At 41.0% G+C, this 22710-nt stretch overlaps 1 protein-coding gene across 8 annotated transcripts in view; it reads left to right on the forward strand.

Annotated features, from left to right (window-relative positions):
* Nucleotides 1-22710, forward strand: part of CACNB2 (calcium voltage-gated channel auxiliary subunit beta 2) — a 358754-nt gene that overhangs the window by 292932 nt on the left and 43112 nt on the right. The window lies entirely within an intron of this gene.

The following is a 22710-nucleotide window of genomic DNA, read 5'->3' on the forward strand; positions in this document are numbered from 1 at the left end:
AATTATTGTTAATTAACCACGTTCATTAATATCTGCATGGTTTGAGCCAGCGATCACTATAAAATCTTAACTACATCCATGGAAGGAATATCTGGTTACTAGTAAGAATAAATTTAATGCTTGGTACAGTTTCTCTAAATTCCCATTACATTTTATTAAAACCTATTTAATCATATCCGTACTTATTTATGAACATTTTTTCCACCTGACAAGTCACAGGTATTTTGAGGTTAAGGGACCTGATTCACCTGATTTTTATATGTAGCCCAAAATCTTAAACATAGAGTATCCTCAATAATTTTTTTGTCCTGCCATGCTATAAATCTATTTTGCAATCGAGAATGTTATATAAATTAAGAAACAAACAGCACTAGCTAATGTGTTCTGAGGATATATTCTCCGTGATTAATAGGAGAATTACTGTACCTCAGAAGCTAAGTAATGAATATGCCTCCTAGGACTTGGTGGGTTTTTAAAAATAAATGTTCATTTCTTTTTTCATGTGTTTCATATGTTTAAAAACGTGGTCTCCACTCCTGCCTATATGTTATGTATGTTTGTGAAGATAGGTATGTATTTCCCTTTAGTAAATATAAACTTCTTCAATATGGCCAAGGCTGTGTATAGTAATGTGTTTCCTACTTTTTATCCCTGGCCTTTCTCCTTCTCCGGTCCTGCTTCAGTCTGCTCACACCAAAACTATGCAGCTCAGCAGAGTGTCCGCTGCGCCTGTTCCCTTACATAACTCATTTTCACAAGCACTTGGCTTGGTGGCTTCAGAGTTTGGCACTCACTGGGCATTCCATTGTTTGTTGAAATCTTTGTTGAATGCTGGGTGCAGAGGCCAGGGGTGGTGGTGGCAGAATAAAAAAAATAAAGGAAATGCCTTCTTCCTATAGAGGAACTCAGTCTTTGAGGAGGCAGACATGCAGGTGGAAAGGGTATGACTGTGCGAGCCAAGCATGAGTGTTTCCATTCTCCTGGGTCCAAACAGGAGCTCTATGGGAAGCTGAACACCTCTTCAAGTTCGCACATGGAGCATGGCCACATGTAAGATGTCAATTGTAAGGACTGGAAAGTTTGTTAAATGAGTATTTCTTGAAGGCCTTAAAATTAAGGAATTACCCCTAGCTGGCTTGGCTCAGTAGATAGAGCATCAGCCTGCAGACTGAAGGGTCCTGGGTTTGATTCTGGTCAAGGGCACATGCCTGGGTTGCAGGCTCAACCCCCAGCAGGAGGCAGCCAATCAATTATTTTCTCTCATCATTGATGTTTCTATCTCTCCCTCTCCCTTCCTCTCTGAAATGAATAAAAATACATTAAAATTAATTAATTGATTGATTATGGAATTAGTTGCATGTGATAAAAAAAAAACAACTACCTTTCTCCTCACAAAATGTCATTAAAATATTTATTTTAACATCTTAACAGTTCATTCTCCTTAGTGCTCTTTTCTCCAAGATGGGAGGTCATTATCCTGCTGCCACTAGGCTTTATTAAACGGCCCTGAGTTGAAGCCTTTGGATTTTCCACTTCCTCTGGAACACTAGGCAGCCAAGGCCTAAAACTGGAGCAGAAATTATGGTGCAGTGGGGTTGGAATTATGGGTTAGAGTCCAATCTCTCTGACATGCAGCCATGTGGTTTGGGCCTTCATCTGATTTTCTTCCTAGGCCAAGTGGAAATAATAATACTTAATTTACCTACCAAAAGCATTTGACATTCTGACTCGGAAAGGGGTCTTGAAATTTTCAATTGAGGTAAAGAAGTGGCTATAAATATAGTAAGTGATGAAATAGCTGTAAAGATGTCTCCTTAATTGTAAGTCCCTATACAAGCACCATGCCCCAACCGTCCAGTATCATAGAAACCACCACACATTTGGCTTCTGCCTAACTGTGTTCAGAGACCTCCACATAAAGAACAGATATCCCGTCCCAGGAAGGTGGACCCCTACCACCTTGTTTAACCACAGTCATCTGCTCTGAATTCCTGTGTACCTGAGAGGTGTAGGTTTGCCCGTTTTCTTTTGGTAGAACATACCTTTTCTGTCTTCTTAACCCCCATGTGTGACCAGCAGAACCATGTTTAGGTAAGGAGTCTCAATTTCTTTGACACTCAACCCATCCTCCCACTCTACCTGCCTACCTGGTTCCAAGATGCAAGCTACCTCCTTAACCTCAGGGCGGGGTGTCTGGAGTTGATAGAGGAGCTTTAGTGGTGGTGGTTAAATGGGGTCTCCTTTAAGATTGCGTCTGACACAGCTGCATCTCCCTTAATAACTTTCTTGGTTTACTATGTTCAGTTTTTAGAAAACAAGTGGCCCTTTAGGGGAACTTCTGGAAAGCTTTAGACCTCAAAGCTGTGTGCTTCTGAATAGTCAGTTTTGCAGGTCTGGGGTGAGACTTTTCATTTGCATTTTTAACAAGCCCCACCCCTAGAAGCTGAATCTGGTGCAAAGCAGAGTTTGAACATCACTGCTTTAGAATCCATTCTCTCCTCGAATGTAGATTCTCATTGCTGAACCTGAGGACAGGTTAAAAGCATTTCTGTTCTGTGTACCAGTGGCTCTTTATCAAAGACTTACGTAAGAATCAATCATGGTGCTTTTAAAGGTCATCAGAAAAAAATTCCATGCTTTGGCTCCACCCACTGGCAATTCAGTGAAAAGCTTGTAAGGTGGGGCCCAGCACCCTTATTCCTTAACTCTATCAGGTTATTCTGTTTGGTATACTATGGTATGATACGTCTATAATGGAAACAAGTGCATGCTGTGGGTAGCGATATTTTGATTTAATATGTTAATACATATAAAGCAAATACTAGAGTTGTTATGCAAAGAACTTAGAAAAGAAATATCCTATAAAAGTCTACAGATTTACCACCAGTATTTTTTTTTTAATATAGCTTCTACTCAAGCCCTGAAATAATGTTATGCCTTCCCCTCCCTCGATGAAATCACATTTAAATTCAGAATCACCAGGGCTAGTTTACATTCAATTCAAGACTGCAGGCTCTAAAATAGCCTTAATGACGCATGCAGAGCGTTTTCCTAGGAACAGACTCCGGGCTTATTAGTGTGTGAAGCCTCAGTCAGGACTCATCTGGTGCCCGGGTGTGTTAGGACGCGATGCCAGAAATGTGTGCCTTCTCCTATCAGTTACACAGTCACCCGAGATTTCATGTAACTTGCTTTAAATAGCCCAAGTGGGGAAGGAGATTGACTTTTCAGGGTCTTCTCGCTTCTTAAGAATACTTCCCTATTTTTTTTTTCTGGCTCTCATATAGCAATCAGGAACTACCATGTAAAGGTAAAAAAATATCTCCTGAGGTTTCAGTTGTGTGGGACCAGGGTCAGGCTGTGATTGAACAAGGAGCACAGAGCCCCGGATGCAGCTCACTCTCTGTGACCTTGAGCAAGACCTAAAATGCTAAGTTTCATCTTTTAGTTTTTAAAATGAGAGGGTTGGATTCACTTGCTAAAGGCTCTTTTAGCTCTAATCATCAAGGTGATGTAACGTTATGTTTCAAGATATTTCACTGAAATGTGTCACCTAGAAAAGAGCCTTTCAACAATATCTGATGAGACTTTTGGGAAGGAAGGAGCATTCCTGCTGGGGTAGAGGACCACTGGGAGCCTGAGCATTGCTGTAGCTCACGGGATTCTAACCTGGCACAAGGAAAGGGCACCCGCAGACCTGTTACCTCACATACAGGGAAGAGGCAGGGTGACTTTCGGGGACTGTGGACTGCGCTTCCGGAGTCATTTTCGGGCAGCAAGCCAGGTTCTTAGTCAAGCTGGTGAACTCGGGTGCCGTGAGCCACTCAGCATGAACTGTTAGGCTGTGTGACGGTGAGGGTGCCAGCTCACCGCCTGTTTTCCTTGTCTTACTCAGTAACAGCTCACCGTCCTGGGAAAGCAGGCCCGGCCCATGAGCTCACAGCTGGGCAGCAAGGGGAGGCATCCAGCTCGCCTTTTGAAAGATCAAACCCAACCTTGGCTTCATTAGCCTGGTGGGGCCTACTCAGTGCTGGGGAGCATGCTCAGTCCCGGACTCCATGTATGGGTCTGGCTGTCATTAGGCACTTAATTGATACTTCCACTTACTTCTCCCTCACCCCCAGAAAGCAGATCTTACTATTTATCCACTAGTCGTGGACAGGCAGAACTCAAGGTTGGTGAGGAACGACCCTCTGATCCTTCCCATATTTTGGCAGTTACCATTTTTTGAGTGTGTCCCTGTGCCCGGCACCGTGCCGAGGGCTGTGTGTGTTGCAGCTCGTATGAGATTTGCAAAACCCTCGTTAAGACATGGGATCTGGGCCTAGAAAGGTGTGCATGCACGGGGGTCCCACAGCCAAGGTTGGTGTCCCCAGGCCTCCTCAGTCGCACAGTGACTGCACCCTGTTCTGCTTTCCCACAGAACCACTGGGCACAGCCCTGACTTCTATTTTACCACCGCAGAGAATTCTCAGAAGTGTTGCCATTTTAATTTCCCTTTCAGAACGGGTTCCAAACGTGATGTTCTCTAGAATGCATTAAAGACATTTAAAACGTATGCCGTAAAAATGATGTGGCATGTTGGTGTTGGCACTTGACATTGAGCGAGAAATGCGTACGTGGTAACCTTCCTTACGCTGTTGGAACAAGGCATGTGAGCTGGGAGCCCGGTGACGGTGGTTTCCGTGTTTCCATGTATGACCTGGTTGGGAAGCTTCCCTCTTCATCAAGAGAAACAGAGTCTGAGTGCAAATCTGGCTGTTTTCCAGCCTGAGGTAGACTGTGGCATAAGGGGAAGAACACAGAGCAGAGGCAGGGTGCTGAAGGACAAGGAAAGGAAAGGTGTTCTCTGGTTTCTGAGTAGCTGGCAGCAGAGTTTGTTTGTTTCTTTGCTTGTTGAGTGTTTGTGTTGAGAGAACATCAGAAGGAAACACCTTTTTAAACACAGTATAAATTTGCTGGTGTATGTATTTATAGTGAACTTCAGGCAACTGCACACAGGCATCTGTCAGTAATGGAGGGCCTTACAGACGGACACAGGCCGCCATCCTGGGCAGAAAGGACTCGGTGAGCCTAGACCTGAGAAAAGGAAGTGCTGTGTTGGATCAGGATAGAGGATTTCTAAGCCACTCAGCCATGAAAGGAATAAGTGACAGATAATATAAGCCCTGCGGTATCCCATTTATAATTCACTTATATAATCATGCTTAGGTTGCAACAAGAAATGTTGAGCATATTTTCCATTCTGTAATGTGGGTTCCATTTTTCTTAGTTCTTTTTAATACCTATAGAAAGATCCAAATTATGAGTTCCCTCCAAGACTATCAATAGCTATTCTGGAAATTGTAGTGGGCCCACTCATTAAGAAGAGCCATTGGGCCCTGGCTGGCATGAGTCAATGGTTAAAGCATCGGCCCGCACCCTGGAGCGTCGATTCCTGGTCAAGAGCACGTATCTGGACTGCAGGACTCATCCCCAGGGTGTGTACAAGAGGCAACCAATCCATGTGTCTCTCTAACATCAGTGTTTCTCTCTCTTTCTCTCTCTCCCCTCCTCCCTTTATCCCTTCCCACTCCCTTCCACACTCTCTAAAAATCAATGGTAAAAAATATCCTTGGCTGATATTTTAAAAAAAAGAAGAGCCATTGGAGGGGGGCAGGTAGATGGAGAGGTTGGTAAAGGGGTATAAACTTTCAGTTATAAGTTGAGTAAGCTCTGAGGATCTAATGTAAAACCAGTTGATAATTTAAATTTGCTACTAGAAGAGAATTTTAAAAATTCTTTTTTAAATTCTCTTTTTTAAAAAAATTAAATATGGGAGGTGATTGATGTGTTAATTAATTTGGGGAATTCTTTCATAATACATGAATATGTCATATTATTCTGTTGTATACTTTCAATATCTTACAATTTTATTTGTCAATTATACCTCAATAAATCTGAGGAGTGGGGAAAAGAGTCATTTAGGAAAAAAACTGCCTTCAAGGCTTTACCCTCTTGGGTGCACTAGAAATTACTTTATCAGCCTAAATAATTATGGGTAACCTAATATTCCTGAATCTAAATAAAATGAGCAAGATACACAAAGGAAAGAAGTAAATTCTCAATCATTTCTTTCCCAAATTTTTCCCCAAATTCTTCCATGCACATTGGAAGGGGAGAGAATCCTATAAAGCTATGATTACTTGGGGGCTTTAAAATATGGTTAATATTTAGCATTTCTTTTTAAAAGTAGAAAGATTTGATTTTATAAGACATATAGAGGCCTATGTGGATATAGATACAGACATTCTAATGTATATTTCCCCCTGAGACCCTTTCCTTGATGGATTGATTGATTGATTGATTGATTGATTTTTACTGAGAGTAAACAAAATCAGAGAATCTTTGATCCCATCTCTTGACAGACCTGTGGTAAGAAATTTCTGCAGGCATCATGGAGTTTTTAGTAAAAATTCCAAGAAACATCTTATGGGAAACATAAAAAATAATACAAACTGCAGAAACCCGTGGTAGGGACTGACTTTTTCTCAGAAAGTGTTGACAAATTGTTAGTCTATCCTCTGAGGCAATGCATGAAGTACGCAAGGAAGACAGCGCATCACGTTCAGAGCCAAGCAATGTTCTTAATGGAATACGTGCATCTCCCAGTTGGTCGTTATCCATTAAACTTGCCTTTAAATGACTCTGGGATGTTTGAAAAAAACTAGCTTGTCCTCAAAGGACAATGAGCTGCCAATATTAAGGGCATTCAAAATAGTATGCTTTTGATTTTGTTGAAACTTCCAAAAAAGGAATTTTAAATAATTTTCCAACAGTGGAAGCACACCTGGAATAAATGTACATTGTTTTCCAAGAATGCTTTCTTGAAGGGGCCATCGCTAACTTAGATTAGTTTATGTTATGCATGCTTGATTTGTTTTAAAGTACTCAAATTATTTGAGGATCAATTTTTTTGTGTGTTTCAAATATTAGATTTTTTTCTCTTCCCTGTTGACCTCAAGGTGTCCTGGTCTAGGACCCTGCTCTTCGTGCTGAGTACCCAGAAGGACAGGCAAGTGACACCCAGGGGGCACGCCTTTGACCAGTGCTGGTTGATCACACCCTGTCCTGACAGACTGTCCAGAGGCATGGTTTATGTGGCTTCTCAGAGAAGAGTCTAACAGTGATGGCGAACCTATGACACGCGTGTCAGAGGTGACACGCGAACTCATTTTTTTGGTTGATTTTTCTTTGTTAAATGGCATTTAAATATATAAAATAAATATAAAAAATATAAGTCTTTGTTTTACTATGGTTGCAAATATCAAAAAATTTCTATATGTGACACGGCACCAGAGTTAAGTTAGGGTTTTTCAAAATGCTGACACGCCGAGCTCAAAAGGTTCGCCGTCACTGGTCTAGAAGGATTAGCAAGACTTAGCTATGTGGCAGCCAAGTCAATAATGGGCCCTCCTATTATTTGTCTCTTTTTGCTTTACTCTCATCCCTCACTTCTGTCTCCTAGAAGTACACTCCTGTACAAACATTTTGCCTCAGCTTCTGCTTTCTGGAGAACTGAGAGGTGATCTCCTTGGTTAAGTAAGACATATTATTTATTCAGTGGATATACTCGATATGCACCACTATTGAAAATGACTTGGAAAGACAACAGCTTTCTAAATGAAATAAAATGGTTACAAATATTATGATTTCCATTTTTTAAGTGTATAACTAATCTATAAAATGTTAGCTAGACAAGGGAGTTACAGATGACATTTTCTTTCTTTGGCTTACTACAGTCTCTAAATTTTCTACTTTTGTAGGTTTATGGGGGGTTTTACTGAATTTTAGAGAGAGAGGAAGGGAGAGGGATAGAGAAATAGAAACATTGATGAGACAGAAATAGCGATTGGCTGCCTCCTGTATGCCCCCTTCCAGGGATCGATCCCACAGCCCAGGAATCAAACCATGACTTACACCTCTTGTTTCATGGGTCGACACTTAACTACTGAGCTCCACCATGAGGTTGTAGTTATAGTTTTTTAAAGGGAAAATACAGTTGGGTAATAATTTTTTTGTAAGAATTTCAACTGGGAGAAATATGAAAGAAATAAATGTAAAAGCTAATAGGAAGGAACACTGAATTTAAATTATTTGAAGAGTTATCAAATATGAATTAATAAAACTTTGTGAGAAATTATGAAATAAGTATACTTTATAGTATTTCCATAGGATATTAGACATGGACTAGGATTTGGGGGAATATTAGAGAATAAATAGAAATAAATGAGTGTTACAAAGAGGCTGTGGTCTTTCTTGATGACAGTATCGTGATTATAAGAGAACATGTGCTCTTGTACTCAAAAAAGACCTGGGTTTGAATCCCAGGGCCTCACTTACTAGACACATAATCAGAGGGTTTTGATGGAGACAAAATGAGATATGTTTAAGCACAACAGCTTACATATAGTAAGTACTCAATAAATTAAGGCAAGTATTAATTATCACAGTCTAATAATACTTGAAAAAATATATTTATCAAGCTGTCATATCTTTCTACGGCCACAGATGTGCCTGAGTCAAGTTGGTACTTCTTACATTTGCACCCAATAGCCAACTACTTTCTCGGAAACCTTGGTGCACAGAAGGCCATAGGGAAGTTGGAAATATCCCAACTTGACTGAGGATGTCTTGAGCAGATATTTGAGATGCCTTTCATAAAGACCCTTAGAGTAATTACCAGTTTCAAGGTAATTAAACAAGGAGGCCATTAGACTGTGGTGCCTGTAATACCTTGGTAATCTACATAAGTGCACCAGAAACCTAAACCAGAGGCAGTTCCTGTGAATGCACTGGTATCTCAGAAAACAAAATCTAATAGCAACCAATCACAAACAGCCAGCTAAGCATGCCCAAATAAGGCAACCCCTTAGGCAATAGCCAATCAAATAATCTCCTTGCGTTGCTTCTGCATGTTCTCTATAAAAGCCTTTTCCTTGCCTCCTGTTGGTAGAGCACGCCTAATCACTTTTGGTTTGGTGCTGCCCGATTTGAGTCAGTGTTGGCCCAGATAAAATCTTGAACACTTTAAAAACCTCATTTTACTTTTTAACAGAAGTTACTATCAGAGTTTAATTGTAGGTGTGCAAATGAGAGCTTTGCATCTAAAAATACAACCTAGTCAGTGTTCAGCATTTGTCATCATTAGGTTTTTCATACATTCAGCTGATGTCTGTCTTCCTGGACTGTCTACCCCTTTGAAACCAGTTCTGCTAAGACCATTGTAAATAACCTGGTTATTAATTAACAGGGAAGGAGCAAAGGGAAGGCAAATGTAGGCATGCCCAGTAAAGTCTGGGTGACATAGGGACTTGCCAGGGTAGGCATGGCCACTGCAAGCGCAGGAAGATTTGAGGTAAATAAATTCCTGAATGAAAGAGTTCACTCTCTTACTCTCTTGAGACTCTTGGTTGCAGGGGCACATTCCCATGCCCTGCACTCACCCACACGGCTCACAGCCACGTGGACCCCACACACAATGGACTAATGGACTAGAACTAGCCTGATGTCACAGCAGACCCAGCTCCTCCATGGGATGGAAACCTTGGACTCTGGCTTTGCCTTTAGTTCTACTAAATCTCCAGCTGTACCTCTTCCAGGACTGGACCAAGGAAAATGGAGCTTTAAAAAAGAAGGGGTGTGATTCCACGCAAACAAAATCCCTGTGCAAGTCTTAGAAAATTATTTTTTTCAGGATATCGAAAGAACCCAACCCCCAGCACCCGGCGGGGAAAGGGATCCCCCGCTTCCAACAGTGGACACCCCATTTCCACTGACGACACTGCCATCTAAGCGTGGTGGCAGTGAGTCACTGCGGACAGCCGTGCGCCACTGAAGTAAGGGTAGCAACCAAAGTTTTCAAAGTTTCTGAAGAGAACAACGAGAGGTCTCATGTTCAGAACTTGTCACCCCCAGCTCTCCGCATGAATGTGTTCCCTGCCAGAACATCTGATTCTGGCCCCGGAGGTATCCCACTCCGTTTTTCCTACTTAAGAAAAACAAAGCACTCGGTGTGAAATAAACAATAACAGAATAAACACACACGCAAATGTGCGTAACTTTTGATCACTAGGACTCTGTGGACTGAGCCTGAAACTGCAGCTGTTGGAGTAGAGAAGAAAGTGAAGATTGTGGAATTAAAACAGAATATAATGTGCCTCCCCACGTTGGTCAGCCTGTACTGTGTGAAGGCTTTCCTTGTGTTTGTTTAGAAAGCTGCTTCGGAACTTCTTTGTAGTGTATCACTTCCTAAATGAGTGCAAAAGAGACCTTTTTACAACGACTCAAATGAAAAGCAGAGCTGTGGGAGGGCCCCTCTTCATGCTTTCACTCCGGTGCTTGATGAGCAGCCCCTCGATGGAGACGAGAAAACCAGCCGTGTGTGCGGGAGGTGCTGGGTGTCTCAGGCCGCACTTGGAGGATGAAGACCCTTCAAAGAATGTGTGCCTGGTCCCTGTTGGGATGCTTTTTATTTGTTTTTGTTTGTTTGTTTTTCATTTTTGCACTTTAAGAAAATAGAAACAGTACATTTTAGAGAAAACTTCCTGCGCAGTGGGACAGCTAAGTGGGTGAAGTACAGCAGAGAAGCCAAGGAAATGTAAGGTTGTTATTCAGGAGTTGGGAGCCGCAACTACACACACAATAAAGGGCAGCCAACCAATAGCAGACAGGAGTGAACACACCTTTCAGCTGCCTTCACCGAAGTGTTTGTCCGGAGTAGGCACAAGGTCCCCTGCTAGAGTTGCTAAGGGCGAAAGGAAGGACACCCGGTACCCTGTCCCTTCCTGGCCTTTGAACTGTACAGTGCAGGGCTTCAAGCAAAATGGGTGCTGAGTAAATGTGTGCTGGAAAAGGGAGTGGATTTTTATTGGCTTGACATTTTCCTAATTTTCTCTGTAAAGTGTACAGGAATTTTAGATAGAGAAATTATCTTTGGTTATGAAGGCTTTGATATCAAAATGTCGTAGATTAAAGTTGTGTTCTTTACTAGAAATAGAAACCATCATATTGGTTTGGTGAAGGCAACTATGTTAGTCTGCTCATAACAAAATACCATGGATTGCAGGCTTAAGCAGCAGAAAGTGGTATCTCATGGTTGTGGAGGCTGGGAAGTGTCCAGTAAAGGTCTGGCAGGGTCGGTTTCCAGTGAGGCCTCTGCCCTTGGTTTGCTGGTGGCCCCCTGCTCACTTGTGTCCTCACATGCCCTTCTGTGTGTGCACGGAGAGATCTCTGGCGGCTCCTTTTTCTTATAAGGACACCAGTCCCATTGGATTAGAGCTGTGCCCACATGACATCATTTTTTTAAAATCTTTATTGTTGAGAGTATTACAGATGTCCCTCTTTCCCTCCCCCCCCCATTACCCGCCCCATTACCAGCTCCATCCAGTTCCCTCCCTGCCCCAGGCCTTCGCCACCCTATTGTCTGTGTCCATAGGTTATGCATATATGCATACAAGTTCTTCGGTTAATCTCTTCCTGGCCCCCTTACCCCTTTCCGCTGAGATTCGTCCATCTGTTCCATGCCTCCATGCCTCTGATTGTGTTTTATTCATCAGTTTATTAGATTGCTTGTTCGTTTGTTTTGATTTTTAGATTCAGTTGTTGATAGATATGTATTTATTGCCATTTTTAATTTAAATTCTTTATTATTTCATGTATTACATAAGTCTTCTTTTTCCCCCATTGACCTCTCCCTGGCCACCCCCACCCTCCAGGACATGCCCTCACCCCCCCCCCCTCGTTGATTGTACTCATATGCATGCATACAAGTCCTTTGGTTGATCTCTTACGCCCTCACCCTCCACCTTTTTTATCTTTTCCCCCTCTCCCTCCTCCCTCCTCCCTCTCCCCTCCTCCCTCTCCCCTCCTCCCTCTCCCCTCCTTCCACTCCCCTCCTCCCTCTTCCCTCATACCTCCCCTCCTCCTCCCCCTCCTCCCCCCACTCCTCCTCCCTCTCCCTCTCCCTAGAAGACCCTTTAACATTTCATGTAATACTGGTTTGGTGGTGAACTCCTTTAGCTTTTTCTCCTCTGTGAAGCTTTTTATCTGACCTCACATGACCTCATTCAAACAAACATTCAGTCCATAACAACTGAAGGGGAAAAAAAGTGCTTTCGTTTTTTTTGCAGCAAGCCTAAATTAAAAATTACTTGCTCCTGAATTGTACCATTAGGTTCTAAATAACTTGAAGAATACTGTTATCATGCTTGGTAAGACTAATTAATAGTAAAATAAAAATAAACATTTTTCTTCTTTAGATGCTAGCTTAACTGAAAATTACTTCTCATTTCCTCTAAGTCAGGGAGACATATGTTTCACAACCCAGAGTAAATAAAATTGAGTACCCTCTCCCAGTATGGGTTTCTTTCCCTGGAGGACTTTTGAAGAGGATGCCCTAGGGCAGTGGTCTGCAAACTCATTAGTCAACAGAGCCAAATATCAACAGTACAACGATTGAAATTTCTTTTGAGAACCAAATTTTTTAAACTTAAACTATATAGGTAGGTACATTGTTATTAACTTAATTAGGGTACTCCTAAGCTGGCCTTTGCTAAAAACGTCCTCAATCTGAGGGGTCCTCAGCGAAGGTACCCCCACTTCTTCTAACGCCACTTCTTCGGCCCAGGCTGAAAACCGACTTCTGCGCACAGGCCACAAAGTTTCAATCGCACTGTACATGTGCGCCCGCACGTGGTATTTTGTGGAAGAGCCACACTCACGGGGCCAAAGAGCCGCATGTGGCTCGTGAGCCACTATTTGACGACCACTGCCCTAGGGAAAGCCAGCTCCACTGGGCAAAAGAAGCCAGTGCACTGTTGTTGGAGCGCAGTGTTCTACTCAGACTAAATGACAAAGTGGGCAGCTCTCTGATAAGCAGAAGGAAAGGGTTATGCTACATTTATCTCTAGATAATAGATAAGTCTGTATGTCATTATTATTCCATATGGTTTTGCTCCATATACAACTTTAACTTACTTTATGTTGTGATTGTTATTCATTTCAGTGGCTTTTAGGGTGATAAGGTTTCAAATTTTGTTTTAAACATTTACTCCTTTGCTTAATTATTGATTAATGTAGCTATTTTAAATTCAATAAATATGTATGTACACTTACACTTATATACATGCATATTAATCATATAAAGTAAAATCCTGATCAGACCAACCTTGCCTTCATATTAATTCAGCCATTCAATTTGGGTGGGCCCTGGGGCTATGGTAGCAGAACCTTCCATTGAATAGATCCTGAATAAGCACCTGATAATCGATTCTTCTAACAGAAAGGAATCAATCCCGTGAGTCCCCTAACACTTGTTTATGTATAACCAGCCCTGTGGTAAAAGCTTGAAGTCTGGAATAAAAAATAAACAGGAATATAATCACTCATCTGGAAAGGGTTGTAACCTCCTTGAAAGATCAATTTGGGGAAGTAGGTAAAAATGCTCCCAAACATAGAGAATAGAGAGAGACTATATGTACCACATACTATAATATACACTTCTTTGAAATTACTGCAGAAGTTTTAGAGCAAGATGAGAAAGGGTAACTTTCAAGCCATAGTATTTTGGTGTGTGGTTATGCTTTTAACTCTATTACCTGTATAATGGTGCTCATTATATTCTGACTTGGCATGGCTAGCTTACTATAAATCCAAGACCTTGAATCTCAGGTGGGTCTTTAATACTTCCAGGCAATCTTTCCATTCTTACCTAGTCCATTTAATCTTCTATACTTTTTTAAATTATTGTAAATTTTATTGGGTTGACATTAGTCTACATGAACATATAGGTTACATGTGTGCATTACTAATTTACAAAATCTGTATATAGGACCATGTGCCCACCACCCAAAGTCAAATCTTCTCCTGTCACCTCATACTAGGACCCCTTTCTTCCCCCACTCCTCCCTCTGGCAACCACCACACTTCTGTTTGTGTACGTAAGTTTCAGTTTTATATTCCACATATGAGTTAAGTTATATAGTTCTTAGCTTTCTCTGTTTGACTTACTTCACTTGGCATAATGTTCTCAAGATCCATCCATGTTGTTGTAAATGACACTATTCCACCCTTTCTTATGGCCGTGTAGTACTCCATTGTGTACATATACCACATCTTCTTTATCCAGTCCTCTATTGCAGGGCACTTTGGCTGTTTCCAACTCTTGGCCACCATGAATAATCCTGCAATGAACATAGGGGTGCATATATCTTTGCGTATAAAGGATTTAGAGCTTTTCAGGTATATACCCAGGAGTGGGATTGTTGGGTCATATGGTAGCTCTATTTTTAATTTTTTGAGAAATCGCCAGACTGCTTTCCATAGTGGTTGTACCAGTCTACATTCGCACCAGCAGTGAATGAGGGCTCCCTTTTTTCCACAACCTCTCCAACACTTGTTGTTTGTCTTGTTGCTAATGGCCACTCTAACCTGTGTAAGGTGGTATCTCACTGTAGTTTTAATTTGCATTTCCCTGATTGCCAGTGAGGTTGAACATCTTTTCATATATCCATTGGCTGTTTGCATGTCTTCTTGGGAGAGATGTATTTTCAGGTCCTCTGCCCACTTTTTGATTGGATTGTTTATTTGTTTGGTGTTGAGTTTTATGAGTTTTTTATATATTTTGAAAATTAAATGTAAGGCCTACTGTTTGCAAATATCATCTCCCATCTGGTTGGCTGTCTGTTTGTTTTGTTGTCAGTTTCTTTTGCTGTGCAGAAGCTCTTCAGATTGATATAGTCCCATTCATTTATTTTTGCCTTTATCTCCCTTGCCTTTGGGGTCAAGTCGATAAAATGTTCTCTATTACCCAGGTCCATAAGTTTGGTACCTATACTTTTTTCTATGGACTTATAGTTTTTGGTGTTATGTCTACGTCTTTGATCCATTTTGAATTAATTTTGTACATGGGGACAAACTGTAATCCAGTTTCATTCGTTTGCATGTGGCTTTCCAGTTTTCCCCACACCATTCATTGAAGAGACTGTCTTTACTCCAATGTGCATTTCTGGCTTCTTTGTCGAAAATTATCTGTCCATATATGTGTGATTTTATAGCTGAGCTCTCTATTCTGTTCCATTGATCTGTGTATCTGTTTCTCTGCCAGTACCATGCTGTTTTGATTATTGTAGCTCTGTAGTATATTTTGAAGTCAGGTAGTGCTATACCTCCAGCCTTGTTTGTTTGTTTTTTGTTTTTTGTTTTTTTTCCCTTCAGAAGTGCTTTGGCTATTCTGGGTCTTTTGTGGTTCCATACAAATCTTATGATTTCTCATTCTATTTCTTTAGAAAATGACTTTGGAATTTTGATGAGGATTGCATTAAATCTGTATATTGCTTTGGGTAAAATGGCCATTTTAACTATGTTGATTCTTCCAATCCATGAACACAGGATATTTTTCCATTTCATTGTGTCTTTTTCAATCTCTTTTAATAATGTTTTATAATTGTCAGTATATAGATCTTTCAAATTCTTTGTTAAATTTATTCCCATGTATTTTATTATTTTGGTTGCGATTGCAAAAGGAATTGTTTTCTTCATTTCTTTTTCTGAAGTTTTGTTGTTGGTATACAGGAAGGCAATGGATTTTTGTACATTGATTTTGTATCCTGCAACTTGACTATATTTGTTTATTGTTTCCAATAGGGTTTTTTTTTTGTAGAGTTTTTAGGGTTTCCTATATACAACATCATGTCATCTGCAAAAAGTGACAGTTTGACTTCTTCCTTCCCTATTTGGATGCCTTTTATTTCTTTCTCTTGCCTTACTGCTCTGGCTAGTACTTCCAGCACTATGTTGAATAAGAGTGGTGACAGTGGACATCCTTGTCTTGTTCCTGATCTTAGGGGAAAAGCTTTCAGTTTTTCACCATTGAGTATGATATTGGCTGAGGGTTTATCATATATGGCCTTTATTAAGTTGAGGTACTTTCCTTCTATTCCTATTTTATTGAGTGTTTTAATCATAAATGAATGTTGTATCTTATCAAATGCTTTTTCTGCATCTATTGACAAGATCATATGATTTTTATCCTTTCTTTTGTTAATGTGGTGTATTAAGTTGATTGATTTTGGGATGTTGAACCATCCTTGTGCCCCTGGAATGAATCCCACTTGATTGTGATGTATTATTTTTTGGATGTACTGTTGTATTCGATTAGCTAGTATTTTGGTAAGGATTTTTGTGTCTGTATTTTCTTCCATACTTTTAAATGACTGTGTTGCATCCTCTCCTCCTTTCTCAAATCTCTAGTACTCTCTCCCCTGCCTTTCCTCGTACCTTTCTATTCCACTGAGAAACTGAAACATGAAACAGGTAGAAGGTGGCGTTCCACCCACCTCAGCAGCCACCATCTGCACTTGTCCATTGCTGCTGCCTCCTTGTCTGTTTCCAGAAATGGAGCCCTGTCTCTGTCCAAGGGCATGTCCTCTGCTTCAGCACAGGTCCCATTGATAAGAAGGGACATTGCTCCAGCAATTTTGTCCTCTGGTTCATCACCTTTTTTTCTCTGTACTGGATCGTTCCATCAGCGCAGTCACAAGTTGTTATTTCTCCTACTTTATTTATCCTCTTTTCTTGCCACCCATAATCCCATTTTTCTCCTAATTATAGAAAAAAAAAATTAAGAATTGTCTGTACTCATTGTGTCCAATTCCCCTTCTTACTTGGCACCATTGATCACTTCCTGTCCTTTGGAACAGTTTCTTCCAGAAAACTACAACCCGAGCTGTCACTCTCCTCCACTGTTGATCCCTCTGAGCCTCTTTGCTAGTTGGAGTGCCCCCTTGTGTGTTCATTCCCTTGGCAATTTCAACAGACTCGTGGCTTTCAATGCCATCAATATGCTCAAGACTTACCACCTTATATCTTTAGCTCAGATCATCTCCCAAACTTTCAGACCTTTAGCACTCTTCTAAACCCTACTTGAACATTTCATTAAAATCTAAAATTTTACAGGTTAAGATGGAACTCCTGATTTTTGCCTCCTAGCCACCTGTAGCCTTCCCGATATGTCTTGATGGGTACTCTGTCCTTTTCATTGCTCAGGCCCAAACCATTTGGCATCATTGTTGACTCTCTTTATACCTACATCAAACCTATCAGCAAATCCTATTGGCTCAACCTTGAAAATGCGTACCCAGAATTGTACCACTTTTAACTAGCCCATTGCTGCTGCTCTAATTTAACCGCCATCATCTCTCCACCTGGGTCATTATAATTTACAACTGATTTCTCTGTTTCCACCCAAAAAGTGCCCAAAGTCTCTTTTCAATTCAAAAGCCACTGGAGTCCTTTTAACATTGCAGACCATATCAGTCCTCCACAGGAAACCCTTCCCTGACTTCTCATCACATAGAATAAAAGCCAAAAGTCTTGACTGTGACCTGCAAAGCCACATACCACCTGAGAGCCCTGACCTAATTTTTTGGTTTTTTTCCCTGGTTCATTCTCTGCCTTATCCTCTTTACAATTTTTTTTGACATGTCTGGCCAACTCCCAGTGTGGGGCCTTTGCACTGGCTCCTCCCTCTGCTTGGAGTTCAGATATCTGCATTCCCTCAGTTCCTTCATGCTTTTGTTTAAATGTCACCTCCTCCACACAGGCTGCCTGTATTCCCACAGAAAACTGTACCAGCCCCGCCACCTTACTCCCTAGCTTTCCAAACCTTGGTTTGTTTGTTTTTCCAGAGCATTTATCACCTTGTTATGTACTATATACTTTTTCTGTTTATTGTGTTTATTACTTAATCATGGTCTACCTCTGCCTTCTAGAATATAAACCCCTAGAAGGTAAGGGATCCTATTTACTGACTAGAGGCCCGGTGCATGAAATTTATGCACTCAGAGGGGGTGGGTCCTCTGCCCAGCCTGCACCCTCTCTCAGTCCGGGACCTCTTGGGGGATATCCCCCAAGGGGATCGGTCCTAAGCCAGCAGTCAGACATCCCTCTTGCATTTCGGGGCTCTTGCAGTCCAGGACCCCTTGCTCCTTACCACCTGCCTGCAGCGAGGTGGGAGAGGCTCCCACCACCGCCACTGCACTCACCAGCCATGAGCCTGGCTTCTGGCTGAGTGGCACTCCCCCTGTGGGAGCACACTGACCACCAGGGGGCAGCTCTTATGTTGAGCATCTGCCCCCTGGTGGCCAGTGCGCGTCATAACGACCGGTCGTTCTGCCATTTGGTAGATTTGCTAATTAGGGTTTTATTATATAGGATGTATCCCAACTGTCCAGAAGTAGCTGACACATAAATGATGAATAGACAGGTGGATGGAGAAGGATGAACAAATGGATTATTGAAAATTCAAAAGAAGCTTGCCTTAACCACTCCAATTCATGTTGTCTGCCCATTCTATCCCCATGGTTACTCTCTACTCATATAATTTTCTTTTACTTTATTCATTAATTGAAATTATTGGTTATCTTATGATATCTCCTCTACTAAAATATAAGTTATGCTATGTGAGGACAGGAACTTGAGATAATAAACATCGACTTAATAAATATTCATTAAGTGAGTCAATTCTGAAAAAGAAATTTTAATTTCTCAAATAAGTGAACTACATGTATAAATTTTATCCTGTGATGAATCTGATTGTTTGCTTATTCTGTCTGATTCAATGCTCAGTTATCAGGATACATAATTGGTTGTTACATTTTTTTATCACTATGGTGTTTGATATGTTTTGCTACTAGAGAATTCTCAGACTACCCTTGTTAGCTTATAATAAATTAAGCAAAGATTTTTAAAAGTTCAATGACTGGCAAGACTCAACATGCTGTAGAATCTTTTGTATTTATATAAGGAATAATTAAAGTTGAAGATTTTCATTTTATATTGGAAGGATTTTTGGTTATCACTGAAGATGGCAAAATGGTTTGAGAAGTGCTAATCAGGGGATAACTAGAAACTAAAATATTAGTATGTCATAAAGCAGACATAAGCAGTACTTATTTCTGAAAGTTCATCACCATCTCCTGGGTTCCTGTGTATTTCTTATGTAAGACTTAATAGATATATTCCCACTGGAGTCATGTAAAATTATAGAAGAGTATAGCAGATTTCACAGGAAATGATTCTGTGCCACAAGAAATTGGATAAAAACTGATTAGATTTTTAAGCTCTCTTTTCTGTAGTCTCTTGTTATAGGAATCTGATTCATACTTTTTTTTGAACTTTTTAAAATATTGCAGATTAGAAGTAGTTAAAATTTAAGACAAATTGATTGTATATATTAAAATAAAATATGTGTTTTACTTTTATAGTATTAGCTTTTGATGGCTTTAAAATGAAAATGGAAAAACATGTCTATTTAGCATATTAAAATATGTCTTTATATTAAGAAATGCAAAAATCAATACATGACAATTCAAGTAACTAATCATTATCAGAAGTTTATTTTCTTCTTTGAATGAATTTCATTTTGCTTTTTTATCAGTAGGTATCCTACCACTAGCATATTTTAATAAACTGAAGGTGAACATTTAGTTAGAGCTGTTAAAATTTGCTTTGCTTTTAACTCATTAAGTCATTGTTTTTTAAAAATATATATATATATTATTGATTTTTTACAAGGAGAGGAAAAGAGAGGGATAGAGAGTTAGAAACATCAATGAGAGAGAAACATCGATCAGCTGCCTCCTGCACACCCCCTACTGGGGATGTGCCTGCAACCAAGGTACATGCCCTTGACTGGAATCGAACCTGGGACCTTTCAGTCCGCAGGCCGACGCTCTATCCACTGAGCCAAACCGGTCAGGGCTCATTAAGTCATTGTTTAAGAAGAAAACTAGAAATAGTGCCATGAATTTGTGATAATTTGTTTTCTTTCTACTTCATGACTAACAAGTTTTTGTATTGTTTTGTTTTGCGAGATCATACAGTATTTTTCTTTCTCTGTTTGACTTATCTTACTTAGTATAATGACCTCAAAGTCCATTCGTGTTGCATAAGTGGTAGGATTTCCTTTTTTTATAGCTGAGTAAAATTCCATTGTGACTACAAATTCTTTAACCATTCATCCTTTGATGGACACTTAGGTTGTTTCCATGTCTTAGCTACTACAAATAATGCTGCTATGAACATGGAGGCCCAAGATATCTTTTCAACATAGTGTTTTCATTTCTTTGGGTATATTCCCAGAAGTGAAATTCTTGGATCCAAAGAGAATTTTAAGTTAATTTTCTTCTTGCAATAATTGTTTTCTGACATCCTTTGATCTAATTCTAGAAGGTTGTGAGAAAATAAAAATTGCTCCTGCTATAAACCTCAGATGTATCTCTGACAGGAGCCTAGTGGCTTCCACAGGCTGGCCCCTGTGGCACTAATGGAGTTGCCTTTGGTTGTGAGGAAAAGCAGGTCCAGGGGTCTCAGAACTATCCATGAATATCCTCTAGCTCCCATATGTGTCTGTTAGTCCCAGGCACCAGTCTCTAAGCAGAGTAGACCATATGGCAGCATGATTAAGGGCAGTAAGGGGCGGGGGGGTGGGGGGAGGTGGCTTAGAAGGCATGAATTACAATAAAGACGTCTATGAGGAGGAAAGTTTGGGAGGGTTGAGTGGTTGTTGCTGAAGGAGCTGGTGAACTTCGGAGGTCTGGCTCCTCAGCAGCAGCCTGCCGTATGATAACTAAATGTAATCACCCATCAAAAGAAGTCTACACGAAGAGCTGTTAACTGAGTAAAAATTCCCAAGCAACCGTCAAGGCCAGAGAGCCTTCGTGGTGCTGCAGAGAGCTGATGCAGCAGCTGCTCCTATAGAGAGGGACACAGAAAAGGAATCTTCCTCAAAGAGATAAACTTGCAAAGTTAGAATGCTCCCAAAGTAACTTTAAGGCTAGTTAAAATCCTTAAAGTTAGTCCACGGATCATTTTCCTTTTTTAATTTTTTATTTTATTGATTTGAGAGAGAGGAAGGGAGAGGGAGATAGAGGAAGGATAGGGAGATAGAAACATCAATGAGAGAGAAACATCAATTGGCTGCCTCCTGGATGCTCCCTACTGGGGATCGAGCCTGCAACCCAGGCATGTGCCTGACTGAGAATCAAACTGGTGAATTCTCAGTTCATGGGTCGATGCTCAACCACTGACCCACGCCAGCTGGCATGAGTCATCTACACTAATAAAAGGGAAACATGCAAATTGACCGTCCCTCTGCTACACCACCAGCCAATCAGGGTGAGTATGCAAATTAACCCAACAAAGATGGCGGCAGCCATGGAGCTGGAGGCTTGGGTTGCCCCCGGCGACAGAGGAAGCCAAGCTTCCCTCCCGCCCTGGCCACTGCTCAAGGAGGGGCTGGGGGCCTGGGTCGCCAGGGAGGTGGGGTGGGCAGTGCCAGACGCTGCCACCAGATGCCACCCACTGGTTAATTTGCATACACAGGCGCAGAGCAAAGACTGAAGATGACTGAAGACTTAAGAGGCTTGGCTTCTCTGCTGCGGCTGGAGCAGAGAAGCCAAGCCTGGCTGCGGGCCAAAGCAGAGAAGCCTGGCCTTGAGGCTTGGCATCTCCGCTGCGGCCAGATCAAAGGCCTGGGTCCCAGGTGCTGGAGGAAAACCAGTGCCGGCAGCCAGGGGAAGGAAGGCCTATTGCGTGAATCCTCAGGCAACAGGCCTCTAGTTTTCTATAAAGAACTTTGCATGACTTTCTCACGTTCTTGGAACTACAGTGATTGTGGCTTTTAGATCTCCCTATGGGGTGTCCATTGTGGCTCTTTGGAGCCATGAAACCATGTATATTTAAACATCTCAGTTCTCTTTGCATGAATAAAGCATTATATGTTGTGGAAAAAAGATGTGAAGAAACAAAAGTCATACATAAATAAACAAATCATGTTTTGGCATTGTTATTGATGTATTGGGCCACAGATTGATTTAAGTCAAAGTTGTAGAAATGCATGGGCTTATAATGAATACCCTTAGTTCTAACATATAAAAACTCTGCTCATTTGTGTTTTATATTAAAGGGGGGGCTAATTAGGCTACAGGACAGACTACATTTTTTTGTACCAACCAGTTTGTGAGCCCTTTGTAAAATACAACTTTCAAGTATTGAAAACTTCACACAAACATCTAAGTGCTCTCTAAAATTGCCATCAATGCTGCCTTCCCACCCCCCGTTGAATGAAAGGCAGTCTGAAACTGCATGAAGAACTCAGGCTTAGGAGAGTGAGAGTTGGATTTGAATATACCTCCATTACTTATGGCTCAGGAGAACTATTTTGTGCCTCAGTTTCCTCATCTGGGAAAAGGAGTTGCTGGATTGACTGAAATCCAACAATCTAGGGTTAACGGGGGGATTAGGACACATTTTTAATGCCTTAACCAATAAAGAAATTAAAGATAATATAAAAAACAATCTATGCAGGATACACAGCACTTTGCTGGGCACCTGGCAGACTGGTAGCTTTTATCATTATAAGTCCTGCCATGTACAAGATGAAGAAGGACCTGGAAGAGGAGAGCACGAGTTTCTTTACCTCTGTATCACTTACTCATTCCCTTCTTCAGAAATATAACCCAAAACAGGCTGAGGGTACTGGTGAAAAGACACAGCCTTTGTGCTTTTAAAGCACTTTTGTATAAAGTCTGGATAATGAGATGCTACCCTTATCGAATTGGTACTTACTGCTTCGTTCTGAGAATCTGTTCAGATTTAGTCCACAAACTG

Source organism: Myotis daubentonii, chromosome 1 (genome assembly GCF_963259705.1).
Source record: "Myotis daubentonii chromosome 1, mMyoDau2.1, whole genome shotgun sequence".
Lineage (NCBI taxonomy): Eukaryota > Metazoa > Chordata > Mammalia > Chiroptera > Vespertilionidae > Myotis > Myotis daubentonii.